This window comes from Mytilus californianus, unplaced genomic scaffold (genome assembly GCF_021869535.1).
Source record: "Mytilus californianus isolate M0D057914Y unplaced genomic scaffold, xbMytCali1.0.p SCAF_2, whole genome shotgun sequence".
Taxonomy (NCBI): Eukaryota; Metazoa; Mollusca; class Bivalvia; order Mytilida; family Mytilidae; genus Mytilus; species Mytilus californianus.
The window spans coordinates 98949288-98962445 of NW_026262668.1; positions in this window are offsets into that span (position 1 = coordinate 98949288).

Sequence of the window (13158 nt, forward strand, 5' to 3'; positions counted from 1 at the left end):
GTTTGTTTGTGCTTAATTGCTAACATATTATCTCGGAAAAAATAAAAAAAAGGTAAAGGCACTTTATTTTATTGTATTGGTGTTATATGATATGTGACAAAAAAAGCAATTTGAATAATTATCAGAGAATGTTTTGTTCCGATTATTTTAATGTAAAATTGAGAAATGGAAAGATTATAATCTAATATTGCCTCTCATTGTTTGACAGCAGAAAATAAATTCCTATGCCTTTTTACAGTATAAGACAATAGCTTTTCAAATATATGCCAACACTGATGACTCAATGTTGGAAACAAGTTAAAGATCAATTATCTTTGAAAATTGATTGATGTTAAAAAACACGAATTGCGAATAACTAGATATATATCATGAATAAAGAAACAACAAATATGCATGATATGATCACTTGATCCTGTTTTACGTGATAGAAATATATTTGTCATAGAACATTTCTGTAATGGTCCCTATAGACATTGTCAACACATTTTCATAAAATAATATTTATCAAAATCAACGGCATTGGCAAATTAAAAAAGAAACTAATTTGTCTCTCCGTTATCGTGAAAATAATAATGAATAAATAATCGCCTTTAAAACTTTTTCAGTCCACAGTGTATTCCTTTCAAAGGATTGCAATACTTTTCATCACCTTTAAACATTTGCTCAAAAATGCATTTCCATTGTGCGTTCCAAACAAAATCCAATAAAAAAAACCAAAAATTGTCCAATTTTGAGAAGCAGAAAACTCAAACTTTAGAATTTCAGCTGTTTTAGTATATTTGTTTGTTGAAATTCAACCAAAGGGACATTAAGTTATGCTTTTCCCTGCCGGTAGTACAATTCATACATCCTGAGTAGGCGTTTCCTTTGTTCTGTTGTATTTATTAATACCCAACCACGTCGACTAGGAAATGATGGATCTTATCAAACGTCTTCACCTCTGAACACAACCTCTTCTACTCTACTAATGACAAATACATATTTCTCTTTCAAAACTATCCTCATTTTAATCTCTAGGTAAAATTACTGTATCAGGAAGCCTTCGAAGAAAAGGTTCTTAATAGTACAGTTACAGTTACAGTAATCTCTTTAATGGTTTTTCAAAAATCAAGATATCATAGAATATAGTTTAAAAGAAAAAGTAAAATCACAAAAATACTGAACTCCGAGGTAAATTCAATCGGAAAGTCCCTAATCACATGGCAAAATCAAATGACAAAACACATCAAACGAATGGACAACAACTGTCATATTCCTGACTTGGTAACAGGCATTTTCAAATGTAGAAAATGGTGGATTGAACCTGGTTTTATAGCGCTAAACCTCTCACTTGTACGACAGTCTTATCAAATTCCGTTATATTTACAACGATGCGTGAACAAAACAGACATCATAAATAAAATAGTCAAAATATGGGTACAGCAGTCATCACTGTGTTACAATATCAAAACAAACAATTATTTACAAAAAAGCACAAAAGCATCTATCAAATTAAAAACCACATTCATTGCTTCGCGTGTTTGACGTCAGAAAATGTAAACGTCACATAAGAAAAAAGTTTGTCATTCAATGTTTATTCAAAACAATTTTATAATTTCACATTTCAATTTTAACAGATGACCACAAATTATGTGTAATTGTCGTAGCCATATTCATTTCTTTCTTTCTTTACATGACTCGTTATTGTTCTTTTAGTGTCATTTATGAATGAGAAAGTTATAAACCATTATTAGACCGTAAAAAAATATTTTGTTTGCATCTAAAAAAGAGAGACGAAAGATATCAAAGGAACATTTAACTCATATGCCAAAAATAAACTTAAAAAGACTTAGAAACCCAAACCCCACCAAAAAAAACCGGAGAGAAAGTTTAAAAAGAGGTCTGGTCAATTGCCATGTGCGTGATTTACTTTACAGTGTCCAAAAAACAAAGTCGGTGAAATCGATTGAAATTTGAATAATGAAAATCTAGATATTTTTCAACAATTTTGCCTCAATTCTTTAAATAAAAATGTCAATCAGTTCTACAAAAACATTGCTTTACAAGACAATGTTGATACATTATTGGAAGTTTCAACTAGTGCAAACTAAATAACAACTTGTAAAAAAAATCATGTTTATAAGACTAAAATGTCAATCAGTACACATCCAACATCCAATGGGTTGAGTGTAAAGATGTCATTAACAGTCAGAGAAAAACATGACATTGTGCTATGCCAAAATATAATTATCGGTAGACTGTAGTACCGTGAAAGTTCATATGTGTATAACAATAGTATTTAGTAAAGTTTTAATTTACTTTTAACAAAATCAATATTTATACCAATAAAAACAATATTCAAAGATCTAATTACAGTGTTGAATTGGTAACCATTTAGATTAAGTTTATTCAAACGATTGATAAATTTACCCGGATCGTAACTTTATTTCCGGGTTCGGTAAACAACATCACCGTAAAAATTATGATGTGCTATTCCGTTTGAAATAAGTTTTCTGCATCTACAGCCAAACTTGCAAACCAAGAATTAAGTAATTTGTGGTAACGAATTCCCTGACTTAATAATTTACCAGTAACACTTAGATTGAAATCTAAAACGTCACTACAGACACAGGCATAGCGATCGGGCTACGATATCTAAATACTGTAAGACGGTGATAAAGGAACATCACCGTTCAAAAAGAAAAATTAACAATAGGGAAAGAAAAATAGTCCCTTTTTGGTTAATTTCGGCAGTATATTCAGAGAATTCTTGCTTATTTAACGAAAACATTCCATTAAAATAACGGTAAGTGTTGTTGAATTTATCAATAAAATTGAATTTAGATGGGTCTTTACTGAGTTTGGCCATAACAGTACAGGATGACGTCTGCTATTAAAGGCGCACAATTGGTGCCCATAGAAATACTTACATTCTGTCGATAAACCGTACATAAATGTTGTCAAGAAGAAAATTTACGGCTTTAATCATTTCATCACACCTCCAGTAAGTATATCTAGCACATTTATCTTTTCCTTTAAGAACATGTCTTTATATGAGTTGCAGCAAATACATTTGCAATCAGATTTATCAAACGACGATTTAATTAAACAGGAAAACTTTTGTTGGATAAGATTGCGTGGAATTGTGGTATAAAGAGTGGAAAAATCAAAACTGTTAACCGAATCAATAGGACCATCAAAACAAGTAATTTATCTAAAACACCCAAAAGAAATTTTACACTCCAAAAATGGTTAATTCCACTATTTGCATATCCTTTATAACAAAAACTTATGATAAGTTCTTTAATGGTAGCTAAGGAACTCGTTAAAAGCACTGAAATATTAGTAGTAGAACACGTACTAGAGGCCGAGAAGACTGCTACTAGAGAAAAGAGAGTATGCTGGACACGGGTTAAATAAAGACAATAGTAGTATACCGCTGTTAAATAGTCATAAATCGATTTAACTGAAATAAATCCGGGTCACTAACCAAACCCGAGGAAAACACATCAACTATAAAAGGAAAACAACGGAACAACATAAACACTGAACTGCTACAAAAACAAACGCCAACATACATAGAAACGGACTATTTGATAGCAACTGCCATATTCCTGACTTGGTTATCATTTTCCATTCCGAAAAAGGTTATCTATGGATTCCTCAAAAAGTTGTTACAAAGGTACTTTCACATGCAGAGAGCGCGAAATATGTGCTCTCTTTATAAGCATGGGTTTAACTGTTTGATTGTAGAATATAGGTAACAATATATCTCGACTCCATCAACCCTTGGGGTTTTTATCATCTGACATATGTGAATTAATTTGCTTCTTAAAGCTAATACATACCTGTAAATCAACTACAACTCTTTCGAATCACGAGTTCAAAATATACAGTTAAGGCATGAGGAATAATGATATTGGTCATTTTTATTTGGAGTAATCATAAGAGAGAGGAGAAGAATGCCAAAGGGTCATTCAAACTCCTACGTCAAAAATAAACTGACAATGCCATGGCTAAAAAAGAAAAGACAAGCAATAGTACACAAATCACAACCAGAAAACCAAAGACTGAGCAACACGAACCCCACCAAAAACTGGGGGTGATCTCAGGTGCTCAGGAAGGGTAAGCAGATCCTGCCAAACATGTGGCACCCGTCGTGTTGCTAATGTTACTACAAAGCCCGATGATAAGTCCAATTCGGTAGGTCTCATTTGGGGAAAAGGAGACGGGATTGTAGTTACGGTAATTGCGACATATCAGTTGTCATCTGTGAAACGGATATTCCTTAACGGTTAACCAACTCGTGATGGCGTCCGTAAAATTTACGAAGGGACGATTTCAACTTTACCACTTGGAACTCTTGGTTTAATGGCTTCCTTGTGAGCAGCAACCACTATCAAGGAAATCATGATTGGAAATACAAGCCCTGGAATATCTTATCAACTGAGGGATGCAGGCGCTGCTGTGGCGTTGCTACATAGAAATGGAAAGTTCACAATTAGGAAGCTGAAATCATCTCTTTTGTCGTAAAGTTTTGTTTTCAACCGAACATCATTGTCAATTTCTATCTTTTATCTCAAGTTCGATGGGAAAGATGCGTTCAACATAGTCACCAAATTTTGAATTATTTAGGTAGGGAACATCATCTTTATAGCGGAAAGTGAAATTAAAGGATACTGCTGACTTCTTTTCTTTCTTCCTACTTAGTTCCTGAATGAAGTCAGCCTCATATGAATAAAGGAACAGGTCGGCAAGAATAGGGGCACAGTTGGTTCCAATGGGAATGATAATTGTTGTTTGAAAAACACGTCCACCAAACGTAATAAATATATTGACAATTAAGAAATCAAGCATCTAGATAATGTCGGTTTCAGAAATATTTTGTTTGAATAAAAGTGAAGAAACTTGTTTCTACGTAGGCCGTTCTTTTTTATGAAACAAAGCAGGACAAACTCTTTATTTTTTTTTCTTTCAGTTTGTAATGGGGAATAATTATGTAAAGTGGAGAAAAGTCCAATGTTTTAATACTATTGCAAGATGAGAGAGTCTTAGATTGTATGTACTCTAAAAGATCTTTTGAATATATTAGTATCCACATCTGATTCACGCCACCTCTAGAATAGGTAGTTTCGCAATAACTTTGAAGGCCTGCTTTGATTGCTGATAAAATTGATGTTAATAATTTAGAAAGAGGTTTCGTGAAGCCCTTGGAAGACCCAGCAATATAACGTTGTTTGTATGGACACTTATGTAGTTATCCAATATAGTAAAGGAAGATCCAGTTCTTCATCTTTGATTAAAATTCCAAAGGAACATAGAACAGACCTATGATTATCCAGGATTTCCTCCTTGGTAAGTGTCGTTGAGGTATATATTGAGTGTCCAAGTGAATTGTCAATACCTAATTCATTTATCAAGCAGTTTATGTAATGTGATTTACACACAAACACGATATTAATTTGGGCTCTATCTGCGAGGATTACAACATATTTGCAATGGAGGTAGGACAGGTGTTTTGCAACATTTGGGTCTTTAAAGATTGATGTAGCATAGGTATTCATAGACCCATTCAGTTTGTTTTAATTCTGATTTGTATCAACGACCTCATAGCCTATATCCATTCGGAAAGAGTATTCACGTCTTTTCTTCTCGCGTTTAACCCATTACCTGGCATAATCCTCGACCGAATCTATTAGTATTTTGAAGTTGTGTTTCCAAATGATGGATTTAGGCTAACGATATTTTGGGCCTTTGGACAACACATTTCACAGAGAAGTGTTATATGGGCTTGTTTAGGTCACCAGTAATAACGTGACCAGCCGGATTATATATGAATGGGGAACTAGCACATGTGCAATCAGGAGGTTTAGACTTGAAGTCGTCAATATTGAGATCCTGCAAGATGTGTTTGTACTTTGAAAATTTTAGTTGCAATTGGTTTGGTATAGGTATAAGAAATGATAGGTACATACTGATCTTTAAAATAGAGAGGTATTTTCGATTGAACTGATTCATGATGAAGATTATTGCCCAAGTTGATGGCGTCGAGATCTTTGTTGGAGAAAGAAAGTATTAGAAAGGATCTTTTCTCCTTTTCATATTTTCCACTGCGAATTGGTTTGAAAAGTCTGTGACTTGCAATATTCGAGATGATAGCTGTAAGTTTGTATTGGTTTAAATGAAGGTTTGTAACTGTGGTTTCCCAACATAAGTTGTACAAAGAATGAACTTTTGAAAAGGGTAATGAATAAAGATGAATACCTAACGGCTTTTGTATAAATGACGTATAATGACGATGACCATGGATGCGTCTACGTCGAGGAGTAGAGTTGCAAATGTTCATCAAAACAAGGTTCAACCCACCATTTTTTCTTCAAATGTCCTGTACCAAGTCAGGAAAATGGTCATTGTAATATTATAGTTCGTTTCTGTGTGTGTTGCATTTTAGTGTTGTGTTTCTGTTGTGTCGTTGTTCTCCTCTTATATTTGATGTGTTTCCCTCAGTTTTAGTTTGTAACCCGGATTTGTTTTTTTCTCAATCGATTTATGAATTTCGAATAGCGGTATACTACTGTTGCCTTTATTCATCACATTCACCGAGCTACAGGAAGGACTAGATAGAATACCTATACCATCAATTTGTCATTGCAACCATATGGTGTCGCAGTTCCCAATTATCGAATCTAGTAGTTTTCTTTTCGTCTACGGAGAGGATTGAATGATCATGCTGATCGACGAAATGCTTGTAAACAATGTTTGATTGTCTGACCTATGACGACACATACGTTTATCAAGCCTTCCTTTCGTTTCACCGACATATACCAATCCGCAAAGGGTACACTCTAATCCGTACTCGAGATTTGTTGATTTACAATTCAGATCATCCTGGCTTCTGGTAAAATAAGATTTCTTAGTTAAATTGCTAGTGAATTGAGAATCTGTTATCAACATTTTACAGGTTTTGCAGTTTTCGAAATGAGATAGTGTTGTTCAGAGTCATTAAAATCCAAAATGTTTTGTAGAAGAACCGAACAAGATCGCGTAAGATTATTGCTATTGTCATTAGTATGATGATCTGAATGTGTCATATTTGAGATATTTGTCATGTCTGGTGATGAAAGACACCTGGCGTATCAGACGAAATCGTGTCCATGGTGACGTCTGTTTCGGACCTTTTCATACTGGCCTACGTCTGAGACAGTATTCTATTTGATCTTAACTATACCCCAATCACTAACCAGCAGTTAAGAGATGGACCAGTTTAGTCAGTATTGATGTCCAATCTAAACTTACTGATACCAAAGATAACAACACCGAAAAAGGACCACAATGTCAAACTGAACCAACAACCATATTGAGACACCAACAAATTCAATACAAATATTAATGGATGAATCTGAGCAGTCAACATTGGAATTTTAAGCTACACTGACACACAAGGCAGACAACATCAATATAAACAACTTAGTTCCCCATTAAAAAAAAACCTAGAAAACCATCTTACTCAGTCAATACGAAAGTATCCAGACACAATGGATTACCCTGATAACAAAAATCAGGAAATTAAAATTGAGGCATTTCATCCAAAGCAAAAACTAACTACCCGTAAATTTGTACATACTGATTCTGTCTATTTTTTATGCCTTCCTCCATCGAATTAAAACACACTAAACAAAAATCAGGACCACTAGGCACTCATATGGGATTAAGGATTATGACATTAAATATTGACGGTTGAAACAAATTTAAACTATATAAGATACTTTGCCAGATATCATAATCTCATTATCTTCTTGCAAGAACATTGGTAATGGGGATACCAAAAGAATTGTTTTGAAAATAATTCTCCATCCCATACTATTTTCTTGCGCTCTCATGGTGACAACGATCAAATACTAAATTTGAAAGCCCATCGAGGACAAGCAGACACAGAAATCATGTGGCCTTACGGACTTTCGTTTAAAAAAATTATTCACAAATTTGCAGATGGTAACTGGCGAGTTATGGCTATAAAAATAGAGCTAAAAAACCATACAATATGAGTCATAAATACCTACATGCCAAATATATAGCCATAATTTATAATACAGCTATAGAGAACATCCAAACAAGGTCTAACACATAACTGAAAAATATCAAGATCTCACTCATATTCTTTGTGGTAACTTAACTGGAATTTAAAATATTTGTTTGGTATCTTTCACCTCTCTTTTTTTTTAAAGCCACTAAGGAAAACATATATGATAAACTTCTAAGAACCTTCCAAACTCAGGATAATTAATGGCAGTTATTTAGAAAATGATATTTTCTTCCAACAAAATGGACAATAATCATATTACATTGATTATATACTGACACAAAAGTAAGATATATCACGACAACATTATCATACGAAATACCTGTAGAAACAACCTTCCATCTCATGTTCTAGTTATTGGCACACTGGCAGCAAAAACAAAATATAATAGTTACATTCCAAAAAGTTTAGTCTTGGGGAAAACGTTTATAATTGAATGTGATAAGGCCGATTTAAACAAGTTTTTCAAACAAATCTGAAAGCTCTTCTTCAAGAAAACCAATCACTCGATTGAACTTCTATTGAACTTATAGGAATATAATTAATTGTCTTAAAGAAGCAGAAAAAACACGCTATACTGTCTAAGATTGTTAAGCTAAATGGCTCCAAGTTTATCGTCTCAGCTGACACCAAAAATCTACTCAACACAAGCAAACAAAAATATAGGATATGGGACCTAGCTGGTGGTATAAAAGGCGCAGCCGATTCCTATAAACATCTCAAGGAAGCTAAATTTAATTCCAGCAAAACACTAAGGAAGGAAAGCGCCATGAAGAGGTAAAATTACAGCCAATTCGAACAGAAACCCGCATAAAAAACCTTCTTTCAAATTATAAAAAAGAAATTTTGGTAGTAACGAAAATTCCGTAACAGGTTATTCATCATAAGGAAAAGAATTACATGTTCTGAAGAATAAAGAGAAGTTTTTGCGGATTATTGCAAAAATCTAGCTAAGCCTGAAAATGACATTAATTTTAATGAGGATATCTCCACATGTGCCTTATCCGCCGTAATATAAACAAGGAACTTTTGAAAAAAATTATTGAAACTAAAATTTGTTTTACGGAGGAAGGAATTAAAAAATATATCCAAAATCTAAATTCAGGAAAAGCAGGACATGATTATTGCCTATTTGCAGAACATTTGAAACTATCCGAAAAAACCATATCTCCAGAAACTTTTCAATCAAATCTTTTCAGAAGAAAAAAAAAACCACGAACAATTCAAAATGGGCATTACAACACCAGTCTGTAAAAAGGGTAAAGATGGCAGAATACTATATACCTACCGGGGTATAACTGTCTCCTCTGTTTGATGAAAACGTTTTGAACATGCTCTTCTTGATAGAATTATGGACAAAATCTAAAGTCTATCATTAGAACGGTTTGGTTTTACTTCTAGCTTTCCCCCCTCTATGACTGCTCTACTGATTTCAGAAGCATAAATGAATACAAAACGGACGAAGGAAATTCTTTTATGTACAGCTTTACATACTCAAAAAGCCTTCTTTTATAAACTTTTTTCAAAAAGATATCTCACCTGAAATTTGGGAAACTATACTAAGTATATGAAATGTATAACGACCTAACATCACGGGTTAATTGGAAAGGTCAATACAGTACTACCTTTCCGGTACAACAGGTAGTCCGTCAAGACCACCCATCATTACCAATAAGTTATTGAAGACTTGTTGAAGCAACAGGAAGACTCAAATATCGGTTTATATTAGGACAAAAATTATCCTTTTTGTGCAGATGATATTCTACTCTAATCTTATTCCGAAATGCAAATTAGGCTCACTGTTGTAGACGCATATTCAAATAACAACAATATAAAATTTACCCACAAAAATCGTTCTTATTAAACAAAATGAAAATTCTTCAAACTGCAGGAAAACATCTATTTATTCTAGGACGCTTTGGGATAGGTATATTGCTAAGACAGACAAGACTTCACATCTCAGAATTTTACGATCATCAAGAAACGAAAACCCGATACATAAAAAAGACCGCAATATTCTAGCTCGTAGAACATTGATGTACACAGGATGATGATCATTAATTCTAAAAATCCCGATAAGACCCCTCTGGACTTTTATTGCTAGAATTTAGTGTAATGAATACCAATATATGATTGTTTATTTCTAGAATTCATTGAAATGAATATCAATATATGATTGTTTATTTCTAGAATTCTTTAAAATGAATATCAATATATGAATGTTTATTTCTAGAATTCATTATAATGAATATCAATATATGATGTTTATCTCTTGAATAAAATTCATGAAAGCAAGTAGAAAATTTAATGGCACCAATTAAAATTTTTATATGTCCCTTATGAGTGTCCATGGAAAAACAACACGGCGATTTTATTAACTTGATATTGATTTACTGTATGCATATGTGACTACAACATTATATTAACTAATATTGTACAATTTAAAGTCAACATGAATTCAAAACATACCAATGGATGCTATTGCAATCATTTTGTGACTTGCTTTGTACCTTACAAACCTACGACAAAATACGACTTTTGCGTTCGTGACCTGTATAATATGATACGACAGATTAAATTTTGATATCGATGTTGTAGACAAAAATGATTTTACAGAAAAAACCTACACTGCAGTAAGGGTTTGGATAATCAGAGTTATTGATCACCTTTGAGAGTATAATTACCATAGGGAGATAGTTTACGATATGAGACTATTCTTAGATTATATGTTTTTCAGTTTTGCCATTGATTATCAAAATAATAAAACTTGAACCTCAATGGACATTTTCCTTCACCAAGTTTTTATACAAGTACATGTATTTTGAGAATATAAAAATGAATACACTTTAAAGCGCCAGGTAGGGAGGTCTTTCTTTGAACAATCCTAACACACAAAGTTGTGTTATACGAAACGAAAATTCATCAAAAAGCAAAAAATCAAATTTGCATACCGTCAAAATTATTATTTTCTGCAAAGATTTGAGGGGAAATGCATCCCATTTTACTTTCAAATAAAAGTAAGATATTCTTTTCTTATGCATTAAGGTATATCCACGCCTAACGTGAAATAAAACGCACTAATCTGAACTGTTCAACTGTATATTCAAAATACACTTAGACGCAGAATTCCTGTGTAACCAGAGCGTTAAATACATATATAGTTACGCATAACTTAGAAATCATAAGTTCTTCATGGCTTCGATGAACATTACATTGAACACCAAATCGGAGGACTTACCTTGTTTGTATTGGATACCTAAGCTTCACAAAATTCCGTACAAACAACGGTACATTGCCGGCTCATCTGCATGTTCCACTAAAGAATTGTCCATTAGATTGACTAAATTTCTGTCCGCAGTGAAAGAGGGTCTTCAGAAATACTGTGAAACTGTTTACTCGCGTAGTGGTATTAACCATATGTGGATTCTTAAAAACTCTAAAGAACTTCTGGACAATTTTAAATCTCGGTCTATTTCTGAAATTAATTCTAACATAACTTTTGATTTTTAACCCTGTATACCAACATTCCCCATGTGAAATTATAAAATTGTTTTGAATAAACATTGAACGACAAAAATTCTTCTTATGTGACGTTTACATTTTCTGACGTCAGACACACTTTGTTTGTTTTGATATTGTAACACAGTGATGACTGCTGTACCCATATTTTGACTATTTTATTTATTATGTCTGTTTTGTTCACGCATCATTCTAAATATAACGGAATTTGATGATACTGTCGTACAAGTGAGAGGTTTAGCGCTATAAAACCAGGTTCAGTCCACCATTTTCTACATTTGAAAATTCCTGTACCAAGTCAGGAATATGACAGTTGTTGTCCATTCGTTTGATGTGTTTTGTCATTTGATTTTGCCATGTGATTAGGGACTCTCCGATTGAATTTTCCTCGGAGTTCAGTATTTTTGTGATTTTACTTTTTAGAAACGAAATGAGTAAAATATATGATATCAAACAATACAAATAATGTTCACAAAACTTATTTTGTCTGAGGACACAGTACAAATATAGTCCCTAGTGTGGACAGTGTATAACTTGCAATTTTTTTTCATATACTTTCCAAATTTATTTCTTTATATTTTATGCATGAAATATTAAGTAAGGGGATGAAATTACATTTTAAAATTGTTTAGTGCTGAATCTTTATGTGAAGAAGTGATTTGGTCCAGTTAAAAAAGGTAAAAAATTAGTATGTCTGACGCTGTCAAACTGAATTTAAGACCCCCTTAACATAGAATTGTCAATATATTTTGAGTCTGAGCTGGTAGACTTTTCTATAATTTTAATATTATTTGTCCCAATAGTAGTACACTACACAGTAAAAATCTTTTTGAGATACAGCAGCTGCAATTTTTTTTAATGTGAATTTATTGTCTAAAAAATGCACTACGAAATAACTGTGTTTTCAGGCCATTTGTATACTCAAATATATAAACCAGATAACAAAAGGTCCATGCAACCTGTAAAGTTTGAATGACCACATGATCACATGTATACAATCAAATGATAATGGATAGTAACACAAAGTGTATACATATATTTGATAATTTAGAGAGAAAGCAACAGTTTCTCTCTTTTTTCGATGAAAATAGAAAGGTTAGTCAATACATCTAAGCTGCAGTATTTGAACATTCTATAATCTTTTTTGATATTTGGGTTGATGCTATAGTAATGAGAAATATATACATTTCTCAAATCACGAACATCAGCATTGTTACAAAGCACTATATAACAATATTTATCCCCAAGACCAGACTTACACTCTGAGGGCTTACATTTCAGTTAAGTTACATTAACCATATATTTGTAATTGTATGAATTAATACGGTGTATGTAAAATACAAGTCACTATGTAGGTAATTTATTAAAGTAATATTATTTTTCTCTCTTTTCATGACAATCTTTTTTCAACAATTAAAAATAAATCATTATTATTTTTTTTTCTTTAAAGTAAATAACATCTTTTATTTCAAATTACCTGGAATACATAATCACAAACCCATAGCAGTCCATGGAAGCTGACGGAGGGGTCCCTGCTTTTATTTTACATATCCTATTTACTAGGGAAAATACGAATAGGT